Raw genomic sequence first — 24,533 nt, 5'->3', positions numbered from 1 at the left:
TGAGAAATCAGATACTGCAAAGGGAAAAATGGTAAAACTTGTACTACAGGGAATGAGAGAGTTTAACAATCTAATCCTATAATAATACTAATTCTGTCCACTTTTTAAATGAAGCTCAAAATGATTTTTAGTTTGGTGTACACTCCTGAAGCCTTGTAACAGACTAAAGGAAAACCATAGTTCAAATAATTGCAAGTGCTGTTATTGTGCACGCACATGTTTCAAGAAACCTGGAGACATGTACAAGAACAAAAGTATCACAGCTGTCAGCTAAATCACACATCAGCTTAAGGCTCCACCCAGGAAATACCAGACTCAACTTTTTACCAGAATCTGAGGTCACTATGAGCAAATGAACAAATAACATTCAGGAATTGGAAGTTGCAAAGGTTTCTCCTAAAACACACAGAATGAACATAATACACAGTAGCCATTTATTTAATAGACTTATTACAAGATTTGTAACTTCAAAGGACTCGGCCAGTCAATGCAGAATAACCACCAAATTTTAGAAGAACCACCCTTACTTACTTACACCATGATTCTGGAAATATTTCTTTAACAAGTGCTGTAAATATCTGGCTAATTATAGTGATTAGGATGACACAGTATCAAAACTTAACAGTAGATGCCTGCATACAGAAGGTTGCAAGCTCAGAGCGTTTTAAAAAGATGGCGCTCAAACATTTAAACTGGCTCAACAGAGCAGTACCATGGGAGTGCAATACTGTCAGATATGTTGGTTTTTCAATAAGCATTTAAATCTTTCTTTTCCCTGTCATCTTAAATTGATGTCCTCTAGTTGCTAACACTTCCAACAGTAGAAACAATTTCTCTTTAGTTACCAAACTCCTTTGGTAGGACATAGTGATGGAAAATAACAGTAATATAGATAAGCACTTGATCATAAGACATAGGAACAGAATTAGGCCATTTGGCCCATCAAGTAAACTCTGTCATTCCATCATGGCTGATCTCTTTTCCTTCTCAACCCCATTCTTATGCCTTCTCCTCATAGCCTTTGACGTCCTTACTAATAAAGAAGCAATCACCCTGCTTTAAATATAGCCAATGACTTGGCCTCCACGGCCATCTGTGGCAACGAATTCCACAGATTCACCACCCACGAGTTAAAAAACTTACTCCTCATTGCTGTTCTAAAGGGACGTCCTACTTTGAGGCTATGCCCTCTACGCCCTAGACTCACGCACTATTGGCAACATCTTCTCCAAGTCCTCTCTATCTTGCTGTTATCCTCCTTGTTCAATCCCAACCTTGTGGGATTTGTACCTTCTTCCTATGACCAAATTGTTTATTTAAATGGACTAATGGAGCATTAGAGTAAATGGGTGTTTGATGAACAGTATATACTTAATGGGCCAAAGGGTCTGTATCTCTAGTATAAAATGACTCTTAAGAGTATTCATACTGGCTGAGATACTGAGGAGCCATTTCCTATGTGCATGACAGTGAATTTCTTCATCTTTGTGTGAGAAGAGGAATCTAATTTTTCTGGTTTCCACATGACTTAAGTCCCACATTCTTGGCACCACCATGGTAAATCACTGCATGCTCCACACGGCCTTAAATCCTTCCTAAAGTGTGGTGTCTACATAACTTCCTTTCTTTCAGACTCCATGCCTCTGACTCTAAAGCTATTGACCCCATACGGTCTTTTAATAGCTCTTATGCTGCTAATTTCAGGAGGTATTAATTTTCAGCACCCTTTAACAACTTTAAAATTAAATGACATATTGTCTTCCCATGTGTTTACAAAACTGCAGTAATTCACAGTGAGAATCAGAGAGTCATAGAACATGACAGCACAGAAACAAGCCCTTCAGCCCATCTAATCCATACTGTACTATTAATCTGCCTAGTCCCATCGACCTGTACCTGAACCATAGCTGTCTACACCTCTCCCATTTGTGTACTTACCAACTTTCTCTTAAATGTTGAAATCAATCCAGCATCCCCCACTTCCACTGGCAGTTCGTCCGCACCCTCGTCACCATCTGAGTGAATAAGTTCCCCTCATGTTCCCCTTAAACATTTTACCTTTCATCCCTAGTTCTTGTCTCACCCAACCCCAGTGGAAAAAGCATGCTTATATTCACTCTATCTACAGTATACCCCTCATAATTGTGTAAGCCTCCCTTATCCTCCTAATAAAGTTATGACTTCTTTAACCTTTCCATATCACCTAGGGTCTTCAAGTCCTGGCAGTATCCTTGAAAATTTTCTCTGCACTCTTCCAATCTTTTTGATAATTTTAATGTTGGTAGGTGACCAGAACTGCCCATGTAGGCTAACATAATTGGTGGAAATGTACATAATTCACATTCAGTTAGGGTTTCATTTTAAGCGGCTGGTCTAACATGATGACATAATTACATTAAATGTTTTTTGCATGCATTGTGTTGAGAATTTTTGGTGTTCAATAAATTAGTTGCTAGGCTTTCTGGAACTTAGGGCACCATTGCCATTTTATTTGTAAAAACTTACACTGGTGACACCGATGCTCTAGGACAATTGAAGAGTTATTAAACATGTCGGCCAACACAGCTGCTTTGAAACTGCCAGAGTTTTGGGAGCAGAATGTCACGCTTTGGTTTGTACAAGCTGAGGACTAGTTTGCTCTGTGAGAAATTGCCACCAACGACACCGGATTCTACCGCGTGGTAGTGTCGCTCAGCACTTCCAACAGCTGCAAGAGTGGTGAGTCTGCTTGAACACCTGCCTGAACACAATAAATACCGAACTTAAACCTTTTGCAAACCTATGGACTATTGTAGTCTGAGCACGCCAAACAGTTGCTCTCCTTACCCAGTGTCGACAATGCTAGGCCTTTGGAGCTAATGAACGACATGCTGTCCCTCCTGGGAAATCACCATCCTTGTTTAACTTTTAAAGGACTCCTCATGCAGCCAATGCCTGATCAAGTTCGCACAGACCTCGCTAATGCACCATGAAGGACTATAGGGAGTTTGCTAAAATGGCTGATAATCTACACTCATTTAGTCAGTGGTACCTCATTCCTCCACTTTTCTCTACCTCAATAAGCCCAGTCAGCAAGGCTCCCAACATAAGGACGCCCGCGCCTGAGAAACAGATGATGCCAGGGCTGTGTTTTTACCACGCTTGTTTTAGTAAGAACACTAGGAAGTGCCAACCGCCTTGCAGCTTCAACAGGGCCAGCACATCAGGACATCAGAGGTCTGTGAGTACCATGGGTTCCAGCTGCCATGTGTTGTGTTCTTTATATTCATACGTACCATGGGTTACTAATAAAGAACCATCTTCTGGAAGAAATAGAACTTTTATTTAACAACAATCACAACGTTTTTACAATACCATGTTTCTATATCTTTCTATCATTCCTGCACATGCTCAGAACTCTCTCCAATCACGTTCTTACAGGTCATATCACCACATCTTCCTTTCCTTAAAAAGAAAAACAATTAGCAACATTGACCAGAGCAAATACATAATTTAACATGTCTCTATCATCTCTCTGAGGGTTTATGAACACGAGTAGACTTTCTAAGTGGTTCACACAGTTCTTGTGTTTCGTTGTTATTTCCATGTTTTGTCTGTCTGCGTTAGTTAACTGAAACTCTGAAGTTGGCTCTTTCTTGAGGTCTTTGTGATTTCTTCTTAACATTGCTCCTTCTGTTTGGACCATGTACGATCTGGCTTGTACTTCTTCAAGTACTGTAGCTTTCTGCGTCCATGTGTTCATTTTGTCTTGTATCCTCATTTCATCTCCTTGGTGCAGTTCAGGTAATGGACGAGAACATCTGTCAAAGTATGTTTTCTGCTTTGCTTTGTGTTCATCTTTCCATCTTTTCACTCGTTCACCTCCCTCTGTTCTCAGAAGGCTCTCATCTATTGGCAGATTGGATCTCAAATGGCATCCCATCAAGAGCTGAGCAGGTGAAAATCCACATTCAAGTGGAGTATGATGATAGGCTAACAAAGTTTTATAAAAATCAGCTCCACTATCTTTTGCTTTGTGCATCAGTTTCTTGATAATTCCTACCGACTTCTCAACTAATCCATTGGACTGAGGGAAAAATGGACTAGATGTTGTATGAACAAAGCCCCATTCATGAGCAATATGTCTCATACATTCACCATTGAATTGTGTACCATTGTCTGTGAAAACTTCATCAGGTACACCATGTCTGGAAAAAAACTGATTTCATGCATGTAATTACATTCTCTGCTGTTGTTCTGCTCAGACCACACACTTCAGGATACAATGAGTAGTAATCTGTTATTAATAGATAATCTTTGTTGTCAGTTACAAAGAGATCAACGCCTACCTTCTGATAAGGTCTCTGAGGACTAGGATGTGGATGCAATGGCTCCTTAGGGTTGCTAGGTTGGTATTTAAGTCATATTTGACAAGAAGACACAAATTCTGCAATTTCTTGGTTCGTCCTGGACCAAAACATCACTTCCCGTGCCCTTCTCTTATGTTTTTCAATACCTAGGTGGCCTTCTTGAATTTTCCCAAGCATTTCCTTTTGGAGACTTTTAGGAATCACAATTCTGCTACCTTTGTACAATATCCCATCCACAACAGAAAGTTCTGATCTGTGGTTTCAATATTCTTGTACTTCTGAGGTACAATCATGCCTATTATCTGGCCATCCATCCATCACCACTTGTATTACCTGACTGAGAATTTTGTCCTTCTCTGTCTCATGACGCAGCAGTTCCAACTTCTCGGGAGCAACAGGTACAGTCTGTATGATCATATCAACAAATGCCTGAACATCAACAGCGTCCCTGTGACTGTCTTTTGTTGTTGGATCCACAGCTCTGGAAAGTGTGTCAGCTGTGTACATGAATTTTTCAGGTGTGTATGACACATTCAACGCATATCTTTGCAACTTGATCATCATTCGCTGAATTCCCAAAGGACAATCACTTAAAGGTTTGTGAAACAATGCAATCAGAGGCTTATAATCAGTTTCAACATCAATAGATTGCCCTGACACAAACTGATGAAATCTCTCGCAAGCAAATATAATGCTGAGCAATTCTTCTTCAATTTGGGCATTCCTTGTTTCTGCATCGGATAATGCACGAGATGCATATGCGACTGGTAGCCATTCCTGATCATGTTTCTGGAGTAATACTGCCCCTAAGCCTGCTTGAGATGAATCACATGAGATTTTGATGGGTCTCTCAGCATCATAGAATTTCAACACAGGTTTTTTGGTGAGCACTTTCTTGAGATTTTGCCATGCCTTCTTCTGTTCATGACTCCAGCTCCATTCATTTTACTTTTCTGTTAACTGCCTCAATGGAGCAAGCTGTTCCAAAAGATTGGGTATGAATCTTCCCACGTAGTTGACCGTTCCCATGATCCTTTGAACATCCTTTTTACATTGCAGTCTTGGCATGTTCTCAATTGCAGAAACCTTCAATGGATCAGGACGCACACCCTCATTGCTGATGATATCACCCACAAATGTAAGTTCAGTCAATCCTAGCTGACATTTGTCTTTATTCAACCTCATCTGCCTTGTGTGTTGCCTCAAAGACTTGTCCGAGTCTGGTGTTATGCTCTTGTTTAGATGATCCCCAAACAATAATATCGTCCGTGGAAGTATCTACGCCCTCAATGTGCTCATATAGCATGTGAATGGTTTTATGGTACACTTCAGGAGCTGATGAAATTCCAAACAGAAGCTGAAGAAAACAACATCTGGCAAAAGGAGTGTTAAAGGTACACAACTTTGAACACAGTTCATCAAGTTTAAGTTGCCAGAATCCAGAGGATGCATCTAACTTACCAAAGTACTTTGCATTAGCAAACTGTGACATAATTTCTTCACGAGTAGGCAATTTGAAATGCTCTCTTTTACTGGTTCAGGTCTCTCGGATCTAAGCAAATCCTCAGATTTCCATTTTTCCTATCAACAATGACGAGCGAATTGACCCATTCAGTCTGTTCATCAATTTTTTTTTATGACTCCTCGCCGTTCTATTCTGTCAAGTTCTGTTTTCAGTTGATGACGTAATGCAAAAGGCACTTTTCTACATGGATGTACTACGGGTGGCACTGTGTTGTTAATTTTAATCGTGTGCTCTCCTGGAAGACAACCGAGCCCTTTGAACAAGTCCTCATACTCTTTCATCAAGTCACTGTATTCTGACTCTGCGTCACTCTCCAGGACTAAGACTCTTTTCACCAAATTCAATCTCTCACAAGCAGATAAACCCAGTATCGACTGTAGATTCCTTGGAACCACCACAAATGAAAGTGTGTGCACAATATTTTTGTGTGACACTTTTGCCACACATGTTCCTTTAACTGGAATGTCTGTACCTGAATACCCAATCACTTTTATATTTGTCTTATGTAACTTTGGTCTTGGCTTTAATGCATTAAACTTAGATTCTGCAAGAACGTTTACTTGTGCTCCAGTATCAAGTTTAAACAGAATATTGTTTTGGTTCACTTGCAATGGAATAGTCCAGTCATTCTTACTTTGTTTGTTTTCGCAAAGAACATCTATATAAAACTCAAGTTCATTTTCAAGCACTGCATTTACATGTTTTATTTTCTTTCTACTTCTGCAACAGCGTGAAAAATGATTACTCTTACCGCAGTCGTTGCACATTTTCCCCTACGCTGGACACTGTTTTGGCCGATGCTGCCGACCACAGTGATCACACAGCTTTTTTCTCTCAGATGACATCTTGCTCTCAGTCAGTTTTGTTGTCATTGTATTATCTTTTCTAATGTGTTCACGCTTCCTCACAGCATCTACGTTGCAGCTCTCAATGAAAAGCTCTTTAGCCTCTGACGTCACGGTTTCTGAAGCTTTGCAGAGCATCAAAGCTTTTTCCAAGTCTAAGTCTTGTTCTCTCTGCAGTTTTTCTCTCAGACCATTATCTAGAATGCCACAAACAATTCTGTCTTTAATGAAAGAGTCTATCAATTCTCCAAACTCGCATGTTTTACTCCGGTGTCTCAACTCAGTAACATATTTATCAATAGTTTCACCAGCTCTCTGCTTACATGTAAAAAATCTGTGCCGCTTGTAGGTCACATTACGCTTCGGTATACAAAGTGCTTCAAATTTGTCCATTATCGATTTTAACTTTAAATTATCTCCATTTTCAAGAATAAAATGATTATAAACCTCAATTGGGTTGTCACCTATTACGTGGAGTAGAAGCACAGCTTTCGTTTTTTCCAGTTTTCGATCCAAATCCATCGCTGATAAATACAGTTCAAAACGTTGCTTAAATTTTCTCCAGTTCTCAGCTACATTCCCAGACAATTGAAGTGTCGATGGAGGCTGCAAACCTTCCATTTGTAAAACTGTTTGCAACACCAAAACAGTTCGAACTCATTTTTCAGAAAATTATCTTCGATTCTCCTGTGTTAGGAAATGTATTATTCTTCCAGACCGACTTCTGACACCATGTTGTGTTCTTTATATTCATATGTACTGTGGGTTATTAATAAAGAACCATCTTCTGGAAGAAATAGAACTTTTATTTAACAACCACAACATTTTTACAATACCATGTTTCTCAATCTTTCTATCATTCCTGTGCATGCTCAGAACTCTCTCCAATCACGTTCTTACATGTCATATCACCACACCAGGGACATCGGCTGTTCATTGTGGACATCCTTTCAGGGCGACACTTCTTGTGTAACATGAGTGCTCATGTGAGTGTGGCATCATCTACTGATGAGAAGGCAAGAGCGATGAAATCTCATTGGAGATCGCCAAAGGCAGAATAATCCAGATTTATGGGAGAAGACGGGTGATGCTCTGCTTCACTGGGTGACATTACACATGGGACTTCATCCTGGCTGAAGTGGCTATTCCTCTGCTCACTGCAGATTTCCTGTGCGCCCAAGGACTGTTAGTCAATCTTAAGAACTGCTGACTTGAGAATATCAATGACTTCGGGTTGTTACCCTGCTCCCCTCGTAAATTCCCTCGACTACGTCAAACGCATGCACCACTGCACGAGTTGACTGCTGGGCGAATTCCCAAACCTCTCTAAGCTCAATTTCTCCACTACAGTCGCAAAACAAGGGGTCGAGCATCATATTCCTACAACTGGCCTGCCAATCCATGCCTGCGCATAGACTGGACCCAGTAAAGCTGACAACCGCGAAGGCTGAGTTTGTCAACATGGAAAGACTTGGCACTGAATGCTGATCAAATAGCCGCTGGACTTTGCTCCTCCATATGGTCCCCAAGTCCTGCAATGGCTGTTGGCCATATGGTGATTACCGACGCTGTAACGAGACACTACCCCCCAATCATTACCCAGTCCCACACAACCAAGATTTTTTGGCATGTTTAGATAGTAAATTAATTTTTTCTCAAAGTCGATCTAGTTACGAGCTACCATCTGGTGCCTGCGTGCCCGAAGGACACTCTCAAAACAGCTGTGATAACTGTATTTGGCCTTTTTGAGTTTCTGCGTGTGCTGTTTGGACTGAAAAATGCACCACAGGCTGACGGACTCTGTATTAAAAGACTTTGATTTTCTTGTTGTCTACCCAGATGGCACTTGCAGCTTAGTGTGTCAGAATCTGAACATTATCTCACATCCATACACTTTTTTGAGCGCTTAAACCTACACAGGTTGATTACAAACCCTCTTAAATACCAATTTGGGTAGTCAACCATAGACTTTCTCTGCCATCACATCTCTGCAGAAGGTGTGAAACCCCTACCATCAAAAGTAGCCACTATTATGGATATCCCACCACCCTGCATTACTAAAAAAGTTCAGGAGTTTTTAGATATGGTAAATGTGTATCACCGCTTCATTCTGCAAGCTGATGAACTTGTGCTCCCCCTATATAGTGCGCTTAAAGGCAATACCCTTAATCAAATGCATGACTAGTCAGTGGATGTGACCAGGACATTTGATCATACCAAATGAGCTCTTTCAAACACAACCCAACTGGCACACCTGCACCCCAACCATGACTACTAACGCTTCAGACTATGCACGAACAATTGTTCGGAGGTGGGCGATAGTCGCTTCAGCTGGCAGCTCTGTCCCCCGGAAAGGAAGTACCGCAAGTTTGACAATGAGTTTCTCCATCTGTATCTGGCTGATGGTCATTTTTGTTTTCATCTCAAGGGTTGCCATTACACACTGTTCGGTGACCACAAACCAGTCTTGCATGTGATGGCCAAAATATCAGACCCTTGGTCTGCATGGCAGCAATGCCACCTGGCCTACACATCAGAGTTCACAACTGATATACAACATATCAAGAGGAAAAACAATGCCGTGACCGATAGCCTCTCACAGCCAGCCGTACACATAGGAGTTGACTATCCCAGCATGGCAGCCAACTAAGTTACTGACCCAGTGGTCCAGGCTTAGCAAACATCAGGAACAGGCCTGGTTGGCTGACATTAAGTTCAAGGAAGCTGTGGTTTCTCTCCTGTGAGATGTCTCAAGACGTCACCCTCACCCCATCGTGCCTGCAAACTGGAAAGGTAATGTTTTCGACTCCAAACATGACCTCTGGCATCTGGACCGGAAGGCCTCACAGAAATTGGTTGCAGTAAAGCTTGTCTGGCACGGCCTCAGAAAGAACATGCACGATTGGACTACAGCCTGTATGGAGGGCCAGCGAGTAAAAATTAACTGTCATGTTCAAGCGCCATTGGCAAATTTTGAAGTCCCTGAGTGATGGTTTGACCATGTCAATGTGGACCTTGTTGGTCCTCTTTCTCCTCCCCATGCAGTTTCACACATCTTCTTATCAAGGTGAACCACACCACAAGGTGGTCAGAGGTTGTCCCTCTATCATCAACAACGTATGTAGGCAATCATCAGCACCTGGACTGCTTGGGCTGGCACCCCATCTGATACTTCCTCTGATCACGGTCACCAATTAACTTCTGACCTCTCTGATGTGATTGCCCAGAACCTCAGTATTAGGCTACATCACTCAGTATCCAATGCCCCGAGTGAATGGTTTCACTGCTCCTTAAAGGCTGCTCCAAGGGCTTCCTTGATCAATGAATGCCAGCATGATCATCTCCCATGGGACCTGCTGTGGCTCAGAACAGCTCCAAAAGAGGACCTGCAGTCGTCCGCGGCTGAGTTAGTATACGGGCAGCCATAATGAACGCCAGGTAATTTCATTCCTGATGCCACAACCTCCTGGTTGGCCTCGCAACAGTGTTCCACTCTCCTCAGTAAATTCAATTCCTATCTCCCATCATGGCGTACAACACTCATGGGTTCCTGTTGACTTACATTCTGCCTCATTAGTTTTCATCCACCATGATACACACCAGCATTCCCTTGGGCCTCCTTATGGTGACATTTTGGAATCGGGGGAAAAGACTTTTATCATAGATAAATCTGAACGTATTCCAGTAGATCACGTTAAACCAGCCCACCCAGACATGGAGGATTCCTCTACCATGCCCCTGCCATCACAACATAAACCATGAGCGTGTCAACACCCCTCTGGATGAGGCAGAGGCATCTGGTTTTCACCCATCCTTGGAACATAGGACCCAAGCGCTGGGCAGCTCTTCTGAGCAGCAGACAGGCTCACAATGCCAGTTTCAGTGGATTCATGGGGGAGGTGGGGGGGGTGCCTGGGTAGGGTAACGTAACTGATGAAAACGTACATGATGCACAGCCACCGACATTGAGTTGGCACTTTCACGACAAGAGGCTGGTCAGACGTGATGACATAATTATGTAAAGTGTTTTTAGCACGCTTTGTGTTGAGTTTTTTTGGTGTACAATAAAAGAGTTGCTACAGATTTTCTGGAACATAAAATGCCTTCATCATTTTATTTGTGAAAACCTACACCCACAATACTCCAAACTAGGCCTCACAAACATCTTATGTAAAACTTCATCATAACATCCCACCTTCTGTACTCAATACATTGATTCATGAAGGCCATAGTGCCAAGAGTTCTCTTTATGACCCTATCTACCTGTGACACCATTTTTGGATCTGTATTCCTAGATCCCTCTGTTCTACTGCTCACCGAATAAGTCCTACCCTGGTTTGTCCTCCCAAAGTGCAACACCTCACACTTGACTGCATTGAATTCTGTTGTAATGTGAGTATTATTAAAAGTAAGTTAATACTTTTTAGGATAATTGGGGGTTTTACTGCCGTTCTTTTTTACTTCTGGTGTGCTTTGTATATAGTGTTCCTGCTATGCCGTACGGGTTGTGAAAGCCTCCGTATATACATAACGGTTTTGACGTTTGAGATAAAGTTGTTTCTTTGGGCATGAAGTTGTCGAGTGTGCCTTTTTCAAAGTAGAAGTTACCACAAATTCCACCTGCCATTTTTTTAGCCCAATTTTACTGCTGGTCCAGATTCCTCTGCAAGCCATAATAGCCTTCCTTGCTGTCCACTGCACTGTCAATCTTGGTGTCATCTGCAAACCTGCTTATCCAGTTTACTACATTATCATCCAGATTGTTGAAACAGATGGCAAACAACAATAGACCCAGCACTGATCCCTGTGGCACACCACTAGTCACAGGCCTCCAGTCAGAGAGGCAAATATCTACTGCCACTGTCCATCCTTTCCCATGAAGCTAAGGTCTAGTCCAATTTACTACCTCATTCTGACTTCCAAAACATCTTGCCTAACTTCACATGTGGGACCTTGTCAAAGGCCTTGCTGAAGTCCATGCAGACAACATCCATTACCTGGCCTTCATCAATTTTCCTTGTAACTCCCTCAAAAAAACTATAAGATTGGTTAGACATGACCTACTACATGAACAAAGCCACACTCATGGACTATCCTTAATCAGTCTCTGTCTATCCAAATACTTATATATCCAATCCCTTAGAATTGCTTCCAATAACTTTCCCACTACTGATGTCCGGCTCACCAGCCTATAATTTCCTGTTTTATTCTTAGATCCTTTCTCAAACAATGGAACAACATTAGCTATCCCCCAATCCTCCAACTCCTCACCGGTTGCTAAGCACGTTTGAAATATCTCAGCTAGGGACCCTGCAATCTCTGCAACAGCAAGGTTTGAGGGAATACCTTGTCAGGCCCTGGAGATTTATTCACTCTTGATGTTTGCCTCAGGACAGAAAACACCTCCTCCTCTTCAATCCATATATGGGTCCGTGACCTCACTGCCGTTTTGCCTCACTTCTATAGACTCTACGTCTGTCTCCCAAATAAAAAAAAATGCAAAAAGCCCATTTAAGATCTCCCCCATCTTCGACATCAAATTTCTACTTTACTTCTCGACATGAAATTTTTCCTGTCATTGTCTACTCATTTCTCCAACGTATATAATGCTGAAATCTGCAGCTATCATCAATCTGTCATCAGCATACTCTGAAATTGTGCCAGGAACCATTTCCAAAGCATTAACATATAGGTATGAAATAGAGCAGTGATCCTGCACCACCCCCCTGCTGAACACCAACACATAGCTTACATAGCTCCATTTGATTTGGGAAAAAATACTACTCTCTGCTTTCTCTCATTGTTGTCAGTGCTCTTTTAATCTATTAAATTTAATTTTTCAAACCAGCCAATTGTGTACCTGTAAAGCCTTTTGGTTATTTGGTCTGTACAACAAACTTGCGCATTATTTCAAAACCTTTTGAAGCACCTTCAATAACTCCAAAAGACTGAGGTTTGGTAAAATACTGAAAGGCTTTTATTCGCTGTACAATACGATCTCTTCGGTGAGTGTCTGCCCCTGGACTGAGAGGGAGGGGCAAGGCGAAATCACCTTTATTCAGGAATCTGTGGGAGCAGCCACAGGGACAGTCAGCAGAGAGGCGTGTCCAGACAGTTAACTCAGTTACAGCATATATATGGTTTACCACACCTTCATTCGAGTCATTTAGGTCTGGACTTTGACACTGGTATGTTCTGTGTCAACCTTCCAAGCAACAGTTAAATCAGTTTGGATGTTTCTTTGTGAAAGACTCAAATAAAAATTATTCTTTGTTTGGTGATACAATTAACACCTTGTCTGAAAGTGATGGGGAAACAATATTTTAAACAATACCTCAGGCTATCTGCAACACAGTGTTTACAGCAGGTTGAAATGTATGGTCTATAATCAACATATCATACACAAAAGGATTCCGGTTGGTAATTGAACATATGGATGGTAACTTTGACAAACAAGGGGTTAACTGGAGCCACCAACAGGTGATGTGAACACGGGGTGGAAATTACCACTGCCAATTCGGGTGGGGAAACACTTTACAAGAATATGCCTTGGAAGTACAGAGAGCATGGATGTGTAGTTCCACATGCTCTGTTTCAGTAGATGGGTGGGGATATCAGAGGCAGCATGACTGATTTCCCAAGTTACAATAAGCTGTCAGCTTGATAATGCGACAGCTTACACTATGCAAGCACCAGTTGGTGGAAACAACCTATCATACAAAGATCATTGAACAGTTATTTCAGTTGAATGCAGACTTTATAACATTATGGTTTAAAATAATGTGCTTGAAATGATACAGTAAGAGCCACAGTTTCTTTAACTGAAAATGACCGGATACAACTTCACTGCAAATCAGTAGCACCATAGTTGCTTCAACAAATGGCAGTCTGTCTACAGAATTCACACACACACAAACTCAGCAGTCAGGCATCATCCATGGAAGGAAAAGGAAATTTAGTCGACGTTTCGAGCTAAAAATTTGACTGTTCATTTCCAAAATATCAAAACTCATTCTACTGACTTCACATAAAGAAATCTTCTGCTGGAATGATTTTTAGCACTGCCCCTACTTTAAGGTAAACATCATCTTATGAATGACATCTTGTCTGACTGCTTCTCTGAGGCTATCATTCAATCACTCTTTGGAGCTGTGACTGTTTTTTCACATAATTTGGAAGCGTGCAAGACACGGTGAACTTGGCAAATTGACAACTGTTGGCAGGTCCCAATCACCGAAAGGGTTTCATGTTTCATCTGGGTAATTACAATAAGTTTTGTGACGTACTTTTGCTGCTGGTGCAGAAATTACCAGCTTGATTTGAACTTCCAAAAGCTTTAGCAACTGAACCATGATACCCTATCCACGGTGGGAAGATGCAAGTGCGAGCACACTTTCAATGCAGTTCTGACCTCAGCTACGTCACTGAAATGAAATCCCCATAACAAGGCAGGTAGAAAGGAAAGCAAAATTCACTCTACCATAAGTGACACTCAGTCTTCACATTGATTGCAACAATAGAACAGGTCATGCTCTTTAAATCTCAACAGCAGCTATTTTGGAAAGACAGAGAGGGGAAAGAAGAGGTATAAAGTACAGGTTGAGCACCCCTTATCTGAAATTCCAAAATCTGAAAACCCCTGAAATCCAAATTTATTTTAGCACTTACAAGAAGCCACAAATGGAAAATTACACAGGACGCTGGGAAGCTTTCCAGGCTACATGCAAATCTTTGCACGCTACAGACAGTTCTGAGTAGTGGCCTCACAAATGTAATGAACAGAAGTTAATGAAAAATAGAAAAACACTGCATAAAGCAAAAAAAAATCCCAATCATATATTGAAAGAGTGGATTTGTCAGCAGAGTGAACATATGCTGCGTAACTGTATTCTGATCATAAAACAAGCAAAGACATATAACGACAAACTGAAAATTGACAGTAATTGTGAATATTCAGCAAGCTGGTTGCAGAAATTTAAAAGACATGGCATTAAATTTGTAAAGATTTGTGGTGATAAAGCATCTGCTGATCACCAAACAGAAGTTTTCTGATGAGGTTGCCAAGATTGTTGTTGATGATAATCTAACATGCTGAGCGGCTGCAACAGTACAGGTACGTGCTGAACAAGTGTAAGACAAAGATTGCTTACTGGTAGCACCTAAGTTCAGAGTCCAGGATGATGTTGATGCCTAACAGCCACTGACTGTCCATCTGGGCAGCTGAGGTAGTGGTAGCTTACCTTTCTAATAGTTCAATGTACACAGCATTGGTTCATGTACAAAATTATTAAAAATATTATATAAAACTTCCTTCAGGGTGTGTGTGTATGTATGTGTATATAAGCTGTATAGGCAAGGTAAATTGATTTTGTGCTTAGACTTGGGTCCTATCCCCTAGCTATCTCATGATATAGATGCAAATATTCCAAAATCCAAATAAATTCAAAATCCAAAACACTTCTGTCCCCAGGCATTCCAGATAAGGGGTGCCCAATGTGTACTAACATTTTAAAGTAGCAGTTAAGTATCCCTGTCTAAAGTAAAACAGCATTACAGAACTATAAAAGGCACAGTGAAAGAAAAGCTATAAACATTCAACAAGATGTTCCCTTTTAATTTACACATGACATTAACGAATGCTTTATGTTTTGATACAGATTTTATTTTACTCAAAGAACTTTAAATAAAGATTATGAAACTAAATAAATGCAACCATTTTTCAATTTCTACAGGGCAGGATCACGTGACCAGAACTTACCTGCAGAGGATTTGACTCATTTCTCCCGGAAACTTTCACTTCAGGATGGAAAAGACCTTACTACTCTTGCATTTTCAAAGTGAAAGTTTAAACCATTGATAAATCAGTTCTGGGAAAGAAATAAAGTAGGAAACCTTTACACCTATTTTCTTCCGTGCTATTTTTTTTCAACGAAACTACCTTCTAAACTAGTTCCTGAAGCAGCTGGAAAGCTTCACATCATCGGAACAAAGAGATCTATTGTAACAAGTTTTTTTTTCCTTCTGGGGAACAGACAGAGCACATCAGGTGACAATGAATAAATTATTATGTATGAGCATGTTTGATCCAGTCAGGAGACTCCAATTATCAGCATAGTTGGCTGCTCATCAAATGAATCCAGTCACAGCTAAGTCATTAATACTAGTTATTACTCTGCACTATAACAAGGGGAGCAAAGGGGCTCATTTGAAGCTACCGGAAGGTCATTTTCCCATATTAAAATACTGATGAATCAGCTTCCTCTCACATAAGTGTACAAGATGATGAGAGGCATTGATCATGTGGATAGTCAGAGGCTTTTCCCAGGGCTGAAATGGTTGCCACAAGACACAGGTTTAGGGTGCTTGGAAGTAGGTACAGAGTAGATGTCAGGGGTAAGTTTTTTTACGCAGAGTGGTGAGTGTGTGGAATGGGCTGCCGGCAATGGTGGTAGAGGCAGATATGATAGGGTCTTTTAAGAGACTTTTGGATAGGTGCATGGAGCTTAGAAAAATAGAGGGCTATAGGTAAGCCTAGTAATTTCTAAGGTAGGGACATGTTCGGCACAACTTTGTGGGCCGAAGGGCCTGTATTGTGCTGTAGGTTTTCTTTGTTTCTAAGTGAACAATTCAATCCTGATTGTTGTGACATTCAACAATGTAGTAAACAATATCAACCTATTTGTGGAAATCAAGTGTTACTTTGTATTCCTCAGTATCTGAACTGGAATATTCAATATTATTATTACACTAATATATACCTAAATTCTTTAATGATGCATCAACAATACAGAAAGTTTAAATAAACACAGGCAACTAAAATTAATAAACTTAGGAAAACTTCCACTGACAAATACCAATTGCGGGTAAAATATTTTCTGTACCTCTCAGTGCCAGATGGAAGATGGTGTCGGGGAGTGCATAGTCAGAAATGCACTTAAAGCCTGTTGTGAACATCTGACCCATGACTGCTCAAAGTGGAGAAGCCTTCAGGATGGACTTGATAACAGAACATTGAGCCAGTGTACCCAGAGCACACAGAGGTATTGTACGGTACAGATGGCAGCAGGCGCACTCACTACTCACCCAGTCGCCACGTGGGGCAGCACTGCCCCTTCCTTGGTCCCATTTACCACCTCAGAACCCACAGAACTTAAGCATAAACAAGTCATGCTTGATCCTGAGGGGCTGCCAAAGGAATATTGAGAAAGATGGCAAGTTGAGGAACAAGACCACTTAAATGGAAATCTTGAGAATCTTTGAGCAAAGGATTGCACTGATTATGGTAATAAGTCAAACATATCAGTTCAGAAGATGTCCACTATCTTACAGACCGCATGAGATTTTAGTTTTTGTTGGTGCCTGCCATATGGAGACAAAACAGCATAAAACAACCTGCAATCATTTAATATAATGAAAAGCTTTGAAGTATTTCACTGTAGTAAAACCAGACACCTGAGATCTGATGGCTTGTAGGATTGCAGGTAATCATGGAATGAAAGTAAAGTAATGGTGTATAGAGGCAACGTTCTGGATGCCTTGAGCTACATCTCAAATATGATTGAGCTCCAGCTCAGGACTGAAGACCACATTCGGCTTCTCCAAACCAAATAAAATGAATTCACATGAGATGCTTCAATTTGCCTTTTGTGGCAACAATGCACTTTTATAAAAACTCAATCCATTTCATCTAAGCTGATAACAATTTTGGATATACTCTTAGTGGCCACTTTATTATGTACAGAAGTGGAACACTGTGTGACTTCGACTGCTGTAGCCCATTCACTTCAGGGTTCAATGTTTTGTGCATTTTGCTCCTCTGCATACCACTATTGTAACCTATGATCGTTTGAGTTACTGTCACCTTCCTGTCGGCTTGAATCAGTCTGGCTATTCTTCCCTGATTGCTCTCATTAACAAGTTGTTTTTGCTCACAGAACTGCCTCTCACTGGATGTTACTTTGTTCTGTGCACCATTCTCCTGAATCTCTCAACTGCTGCGCATGACAATTCCAGGAGATCCGCAGCTTATGAGATACTCAAACCACCCCATCTGGCACCAAGAATCACTTCAACGTCAAAATCACATAGCACACATTTATTCCCCACTCGAATTTTAATCTGATCCACAACTGAGCCGCTTGGCCCTGTCTGTATGCATTTGAGTTGCTGCCACATGATTGGCTAAGTGTTTACATTAACAGGCAGGTGTACCTAATAAAGTGAAAAGATCCAAAACTGCAGGCTCTCAAGTAAGCTTAAGAATACAGCAGACAAATTTGCCCCATGGGTTTCACTGTTTTGGAACAGTTGTTGGATAAATATCAGGTACTAAATTGTGCATAACAATGAAACCAAAGTTAACAATACAATTGTTAGAGAGCAGCTTCCATTTGAGAGTTCCCTTCCCCCCACCCCCCTCCCAACGGTAGGTACAAAATTTGTCAGCTTGCTCTCTATCGAAGTACTTAAGTATGAAACAGTTAAAATCAAAGTAAGTTTTTAATAGAGTTGTCTGCACTCAAAGGCTTTTTTCTTTGCACAGTCTAGACAACCTATAAATTGTGGTGGGACAAATATACTTCTGCACTGGTGCTTAACAACCAGCTGTGTACAAAGCTACAGACATTAAACAATACATGCAATATGGCCGTATTGTATAAATTCTTTTCTCGAAACTTAAAAGTCAAAGATATCAGCAAATGCATGAATGTTTTTCACAACTATTATTCCCAAGGGACCATGAAATACCATTTCTAACAGCTCGCTCTACATATCTGTTTCAGAAAAACTTTTTGTTTGGTCAACAAATTCTTTTTGACAACGTGAAGGCAGCAACTCTCTGGAGCAGCAGCTGGATCACCTTCAGCTTGTACGGGAGAGTGAGGAGATCATACATCGGAGTTACAGGGAAGTAGTCACCACTAAGTTGCAAGAGGTGGGTAACTGGGTGACTGCCAGGGGCAGAAATGGCAAGGTGAGTAGGCAGTTAGCACAGAGCACCCCTGTGGCAATTCCCCTCATTAATGAGTATACTGTTTTGGATACAGTTGTGGAGGATGAGCTCCCAGGGGAATGCCACAGAGACCAGGTTACAGGCACTGAGCACAGGTCCTTGGTGCAGACGGGAAAGAGGGAGAAGAGGGGAGCAAAAGTGATAGGGGACTCAAGAGTCAGAGGAATAGACAGGAGACTCTGTGGATGTGAACGGGACACCCAGATGGTATGTTGCCTCCCAGATGCCAGAGTCAGGGACGTCTCAGATCGCAACCACAGCATTTTGGAGAGGGAGGGAGAGCGGCCAGATGTCTTGGTACATATTGGTACCAATGACATAGGAAGGAAAAGCAAAGAGGTCCCGGAGAGAGGATTAAGAGAACTAGGAAGAAAGCTGAGAAGCAGGACCTCCCACGTGGTAATTTCTGGGTTGTTACCTGTACCACACGCCAGTGAGGGTAGAAACAAATTAATGCCTTGCTGAGAAGCTGTTGCAGGAGGCAGGGCTTCAGCTTCTTGGATCACTGGGGGCGATATGACCTATACAAAAGGAACAGGTTGCACCTGAACCGAGGGGGGACCAAAACTTCTTGCAGGCAGGTTTGTTAGAGCTGTTCGGGAGGGTTTAAACTAATTGGGCAGGGGAATGGGAACCGAAGTGAAGGGACTCAGGATAGGACAGATGGTTAAAAAAAAACGAAGATAGGGTGTAGTCAGACTGTCAGGAAGAGCAAGTAGAGGATAGGACAAAATTGCAGCCAGCAGGGTGAGTATCAGTGCATTAGGGATGCAGAATCATAAAAGGTAGCAAATACAGTACCCAAAGTGTTATATTATTGCACAGAATGTAAGAAATAATATTACAATGCAATATTGCAATATTACAGATTGCCAGGTATAATGTTGCGGCCATTGCTGAATCGTGGCTAAAGGATGGTTTAGTTGGGAGCTAAATGTCCAAGGTTACACATTGTATCGGAAAGATAGGAAGGCAGGCAGAGGGGGTGGAATGGCTCTGCTGGTAAAGAATGGCATCAAATCATTAGAAAGAAATGACATAGGATTGGAAGATGTTGAATCCTTGTAGGTTGAGTTAATAAATTGCAAGGGTAAAAGGACACTGAAGGCAGTTATATACAGGCCTCCAAACAGTAGCTGGGATGTGGACTACAAGTTACAAAGGGAAAGAAAAGGCATGTCAGAAGGGCAATGTTATGATCATCATGGGAGATTGTAACATAGATTGGGAAAATCAGATTGGTAATGGATCCCAAGGGAGTGAATTGTTAAATACCTACGAGAAGGCTTTTTAGAGCAGTTTGTCATTGATGCCTGGGCAGAATAGATGTGGAAATGATGGTGGGGGAGTCTAGGATAAGAGGGCACAGCCTCAAGATAGATTGACATCCATTTATAACAGAAATGCGGAGAAATTTCTTTCACCAGAGGCTAGTGAATTTGTGGAATTTATTACTGCAGGCAGCTGTAGAGGCCAGGTTGTTCAGTGTTTAAGGCAGAGATTGAAATAGCCAGGGCATCAAAGATTACGGGGAGAAGGCCAGGAAGTGAGGCTGAGGAGGGAAAAAAAGAAAATGAACAGCTATGATTGAATGACAGAGCAGAGTCAATGCACCAAATGGCCTAGTTCTACTCCTACCTCTTATGGTCTTATGACTGACAACCAGGAGATGCCAGAGAGCTGCCCAGTATATTGCCAGTCATTTTTCCTCTCTTGAGAGGAAAGCACTTGGACAGTAGAGTAAAAACTAGCATCTAATTCAGAATCAAAATCAAGTTTATTATCACTGGTATATGTCATGAAGTACACTGCAATACACAAAAAAACTAAATTACAATGAGATATATATATAAATAAAAGTAAATAGGTATTGCAAATGAAAGCAAAAAACAAGAAAAAAACAGTGAAGCAGTGTGCATGGAATCATTGTCCATCAGAAATCTGATGTTGGTGAGGAAGAAGCTGTTCTTAAAACATTGAGTGTACATCTTCAGGCTGCTGTACCCCCTCCTTTATGGCAGCAAGGAGAAGAGGGCATGTGCTGGGTGATGGGGATCCTTAATGATGGATGAAGCCTTTTTGAGGCATCACCTACTGAAGATATCTTCGATAATGGGAAGGCTGGTGCCCATGATCAAGTTGGCTTAGCTTGCAATTTTCTGATCCTGTGCGTGCATAGGCCCTCCATACCATACGGTGATGCAACCAGTCAGAATGCTCTCTGCAGTACATCTGTAGAAACTTGCGTGAGTCTTTGGTAACGTATCAAGTCTCCTCATACTCCTACTGTCGTGCCATCTTTGTAATTGCATCAATATGTTGGGCCTACATGGATCTTCAATTCCCAGCATTGACACCCCAAAACTTGAAACTGTACTGCTGAAATCTCGATGAGGACTGATTTGTGTTGCCTCGATTTCCTCTTCCTAAAGTCCACAATCAATTTCTTGGTCTTACTGATGTTGAGAACAAGGGTATTGTTGCACCACCACTCAACCAGCTGATCTGCCAACAACAGTCACATCATCAGCAAATTTATAGATCGTTTATGAGCTGTGCCTAGCCACCGAGTCGTTGGTGTAGAGAGTAGAGTGGTGGGCTAAGCACACAACCTTGAGATGCACCAGTGTTGACTGTCAGTGAGGAAGTCAAGGATCCATTTGCAGAGGGAGGTACAGAGGCCCAGGTTTTGGAGCTTGTTGATTACTACAGAGTGTATGATGATGCTGAATGCTGAGCTGTAGTCAATAAACAGCAGCCAGATATCAGTATTGCTGTTGTCCAGGCTATCCAAGGCCAAACGGAGAGCCAGTGAGATTGCATTCATTGTAGAGGTACTTTGGCGATAGGCAAATTGCATCAGGTCCTAGGGCAGGAGTTGATTCTGGCCGTGACCAGCCTTTCACAGCACTTTACTGAGGCAGTTACCTTGCTCTTCTTGGGCATTGGCATGACTGTCGCCCTACTGAAGCAGGTGGGAACCTCCGACTGCACCGACAGAGATCGAAGATGGCCTTGAAGACTCCCATCCATTAGTTGGCACAGGTTTTCAGTGCCACGCCATCACAGCCTGATGCCTTATAAGGGCTCACCATCATGAAAGATGTTCTGGGACTGAGATTACAAGGTCACCGGAAGCTGCAGGGACTCACACTGATGCGCTTTTATTCTCCATTTCAAAGTGTGCATAAAAGGCATTTTGCTCATCTGGGAGTGAAGCATCACAGCTGTCATACAGAGGAAATAATTCTGCAAATCCACAGCTGAACACCACATTGCACTCTACTTCAGAAGTGTGTTGTGGTACTTTGTGCAAGCGTTTGTGAGAACTGAAAACAGCCACACCAACTAATTGCTGGTTTTGACTGATTATGTATTCTGCCTGTCAGAAATTCTGCATTCAAAAGGTAAGCTATAAATGGGTGCGTAAGAAATTTCAGTTTCTTTCTGATAAGGTCGCATTGCTAACATTACTGTTTGAATCAATCTGTACTGATTTTGTCACCACTTTCTTAACAGTATACGTCACCAACATACCTTCATCTCTGGGCACAAGTACTGAGCTTATAGCTTTGAAAGCTGAGATGTGTGTACAGTTAGGAGTCCAGAAGTGCTTTACAGCTTCAGTCTCCTTAAATCTATTGCATTGGCCAGATTTACAATACATAATTACAATTATGCAAATTTTACCTCATTCCATTTCAAGCCCAATGTCTCACCCACTGTTGGATATTGATAATGTACATAGTATACTGCAAGTCTGGTTCTCTGGCTCATTGTTGTGACCGACAGCAGGAGAGCTGTGTTGCCTCAGTTGTGGAGAGGCCTAGGCTGCGGAGTTGCCTGAGACGCAGCAGCCCATTGCAATTGCCTGGAGAGGAGAACCGAGATGGTGCAGAAGAGAGCAGGGGCCTCCACTGGGCGCGCTGGAATCTGGACCTGGGTTGAGAGTTGGCCCCTCTTGTTAGTGCTGCCCTCTGGTGTTCACTGGGTAGAAGAACAAGTTGGACAAGGACAATGTGTAGTCATGCCACTCAGTGACTTGGGCTAAATTATTTTTTTCTTTGTTTTCCTGAATTTATAACCATTTTAGCTAATTGTGCTATGTGCACCTCAGCCTCAGAGGAATGCTGTTTCATTTGACTCTATTCATGTACAGTTGAATTAGAAGTAAACTTAAACTTATGTTACCATACACTACCTTGAAATTCATTTTCCTGCAGGCACTTCTATAGGAAAAATAGTGTTTATAAAAAAAACTATACATAGACAAAGACTGACAAAATACCAATGTACAAAAGAAGACAAGCTGTGCAAATAAAAAATATAATACTGATAACATGAATTGAAAGGAGTCTTTGAAAGTGAGTCTGTAGGTCATAGAGTCAGTTCAGGGTAGTGGCGATTGAAGTTATTCTGCCAACTCAGGAGCCTTAGGGTAATAACTGTTCATGAATCTGGTGGCATGGGAACTAAAACTTCTGTACCTCGTACCCGATGGTAATAATGAGAAAAGAGCGTGGCTGGGATGGTGGTGTCTTTGACAATGAACACTGCTTTCTTGTGGCAGCACTCCATGCAAATATATTCAATGGTGGGAAGGACTTTGTCTGTGATGGTGTCCAACCAGTTTCTGTTGCCTTTTTTCATTCCTGGGCATTAAATTTTCTATACAAGCCGTAATACAACCAGTTCGGATATACTTCACTGTGCATCAATCAAGTTTGTCAAAGCTTCTGGTGACATGTTGAATCAACAACAAACTTCTAAAAGACAGACAAGCCTAATTAGGAAGAATGGAAGGAGACAAATCAAGTTTCTATGCTTAATAGTATAATTCTATTGGATGACACCCCAACCCAGAGTCATAACTTGCAAAATGTCTCATAATATTCCCATATTCCTCCTGCACAGAAAAACATTCAGTATAGAATTTCATGCTCATTCAAAACAGTAGTAATTTTGGCATTGAGAAGTGCACAAAGACAGATTACCAAAGGAGAAATTGTTTCAAACACATTACTTCCAGTGAACAGTAATATCTAAGATGTTAATCCACCTTTTCAAGCAAATTGGCTCTCTACTTCTGCAGATTCTATTTTTGTCAGGATATCCTTGAACTACAAACAACTGCACTGCATCAAAAATAACCCACCAACATCATTTTTTGGATGGGCGTAAAATTACTCGTGCTCAGAAAAGTAATTTTTCATCACGCTTCCCTTCTTTCTCTGGGTTTAACTACCTTGATCAAAAATGTAAGAAGTTCATTTCTGTCCTTCACTGGCAGAAATGAACGCTGTAGTGGTGAGCTCAAATTCACTGAAGTTTTTTTTAAATTGCTGTGTCATCTCCATCATCCTCATGCTGAAGGAACAGAAATATACTTAATATCACTTGTCAGTTACACATCAAGATGCCTTGGTCCCTCTCACCAACCATGTTGAAAGGAACAGAAATATACTTGTCAGTCACACATCAACATATCTTGGTCTGGTGCAGCATGGCTGTGGAATGAATAAATAATTTATGAACTAAACTGCAGATAGTTAGGCGATTATGAATCTACAACAACTATATTAGAGCTTTCACTTTTCCTGATACCAGAATTAACAGAAAATGAAAATCCCTTATTAAACTACACTTTGCTTTTTATGCGCTGGTTCAATTAAAACATCAGTCATTCTAAACAGAGCTGTGCCCATGTTACTGTAACACATGAAGATGGAAGTGACAGATATCTGCAGAACAGATGACTCTCTTCTACCCAAAGTGCAAAGAGTTCTGTTAATCCCAAGCAC

At 41.5% G+C, this 24,533-nt stretch overlaps 1 protein-coding gene across 8 annotated transcripts in view; it reads right to left on the bottom strand.

The window, feature by feature from the left end:
- LOC134344445 (sickle tail protein-like) overlaps nucleotides 1–24,533 on the bottom strand; it is a 706,462-nt gene that overhangs the window by 239,570 nt on the left and 442,359 nt on the right. The window contains exon 1 of one of the 8 annotated variants that reach the window (XM_063044248.1): nucleotides 15,478–15,683. The exons of the other annotated variants lie outside the window; for them this stretch is intronic. The gene's annotated coding sequence lies outside the window, so the exon portion shown is untranslated. Of the gene's footprint in view, nucleotides 1–15,477; nucleotides 15,684–24,533 lie in introns of those variants that run through there. 8 annotated transcript variants of the gene reach the window in all.

The sequence above is a fragment of the Mobula hypostoma genome, chromosome 3 (assembly GCF_963921235.1).
Source record: "Mobula hypostoma chromosome 3, sMobHyp1.1, whole genome shotgun sequence".
NCBI classification, from domain to species: domain Eukaryota; kingdom Metazoa; phylum Chordata; class Chondrichthyes; order Myliobatiformes; family Myliobatidae; genus Mobula; species Mobula hypostoma.
This window is presented reverse-complemented; position numbering and strand designations above follow the sequence as displayed.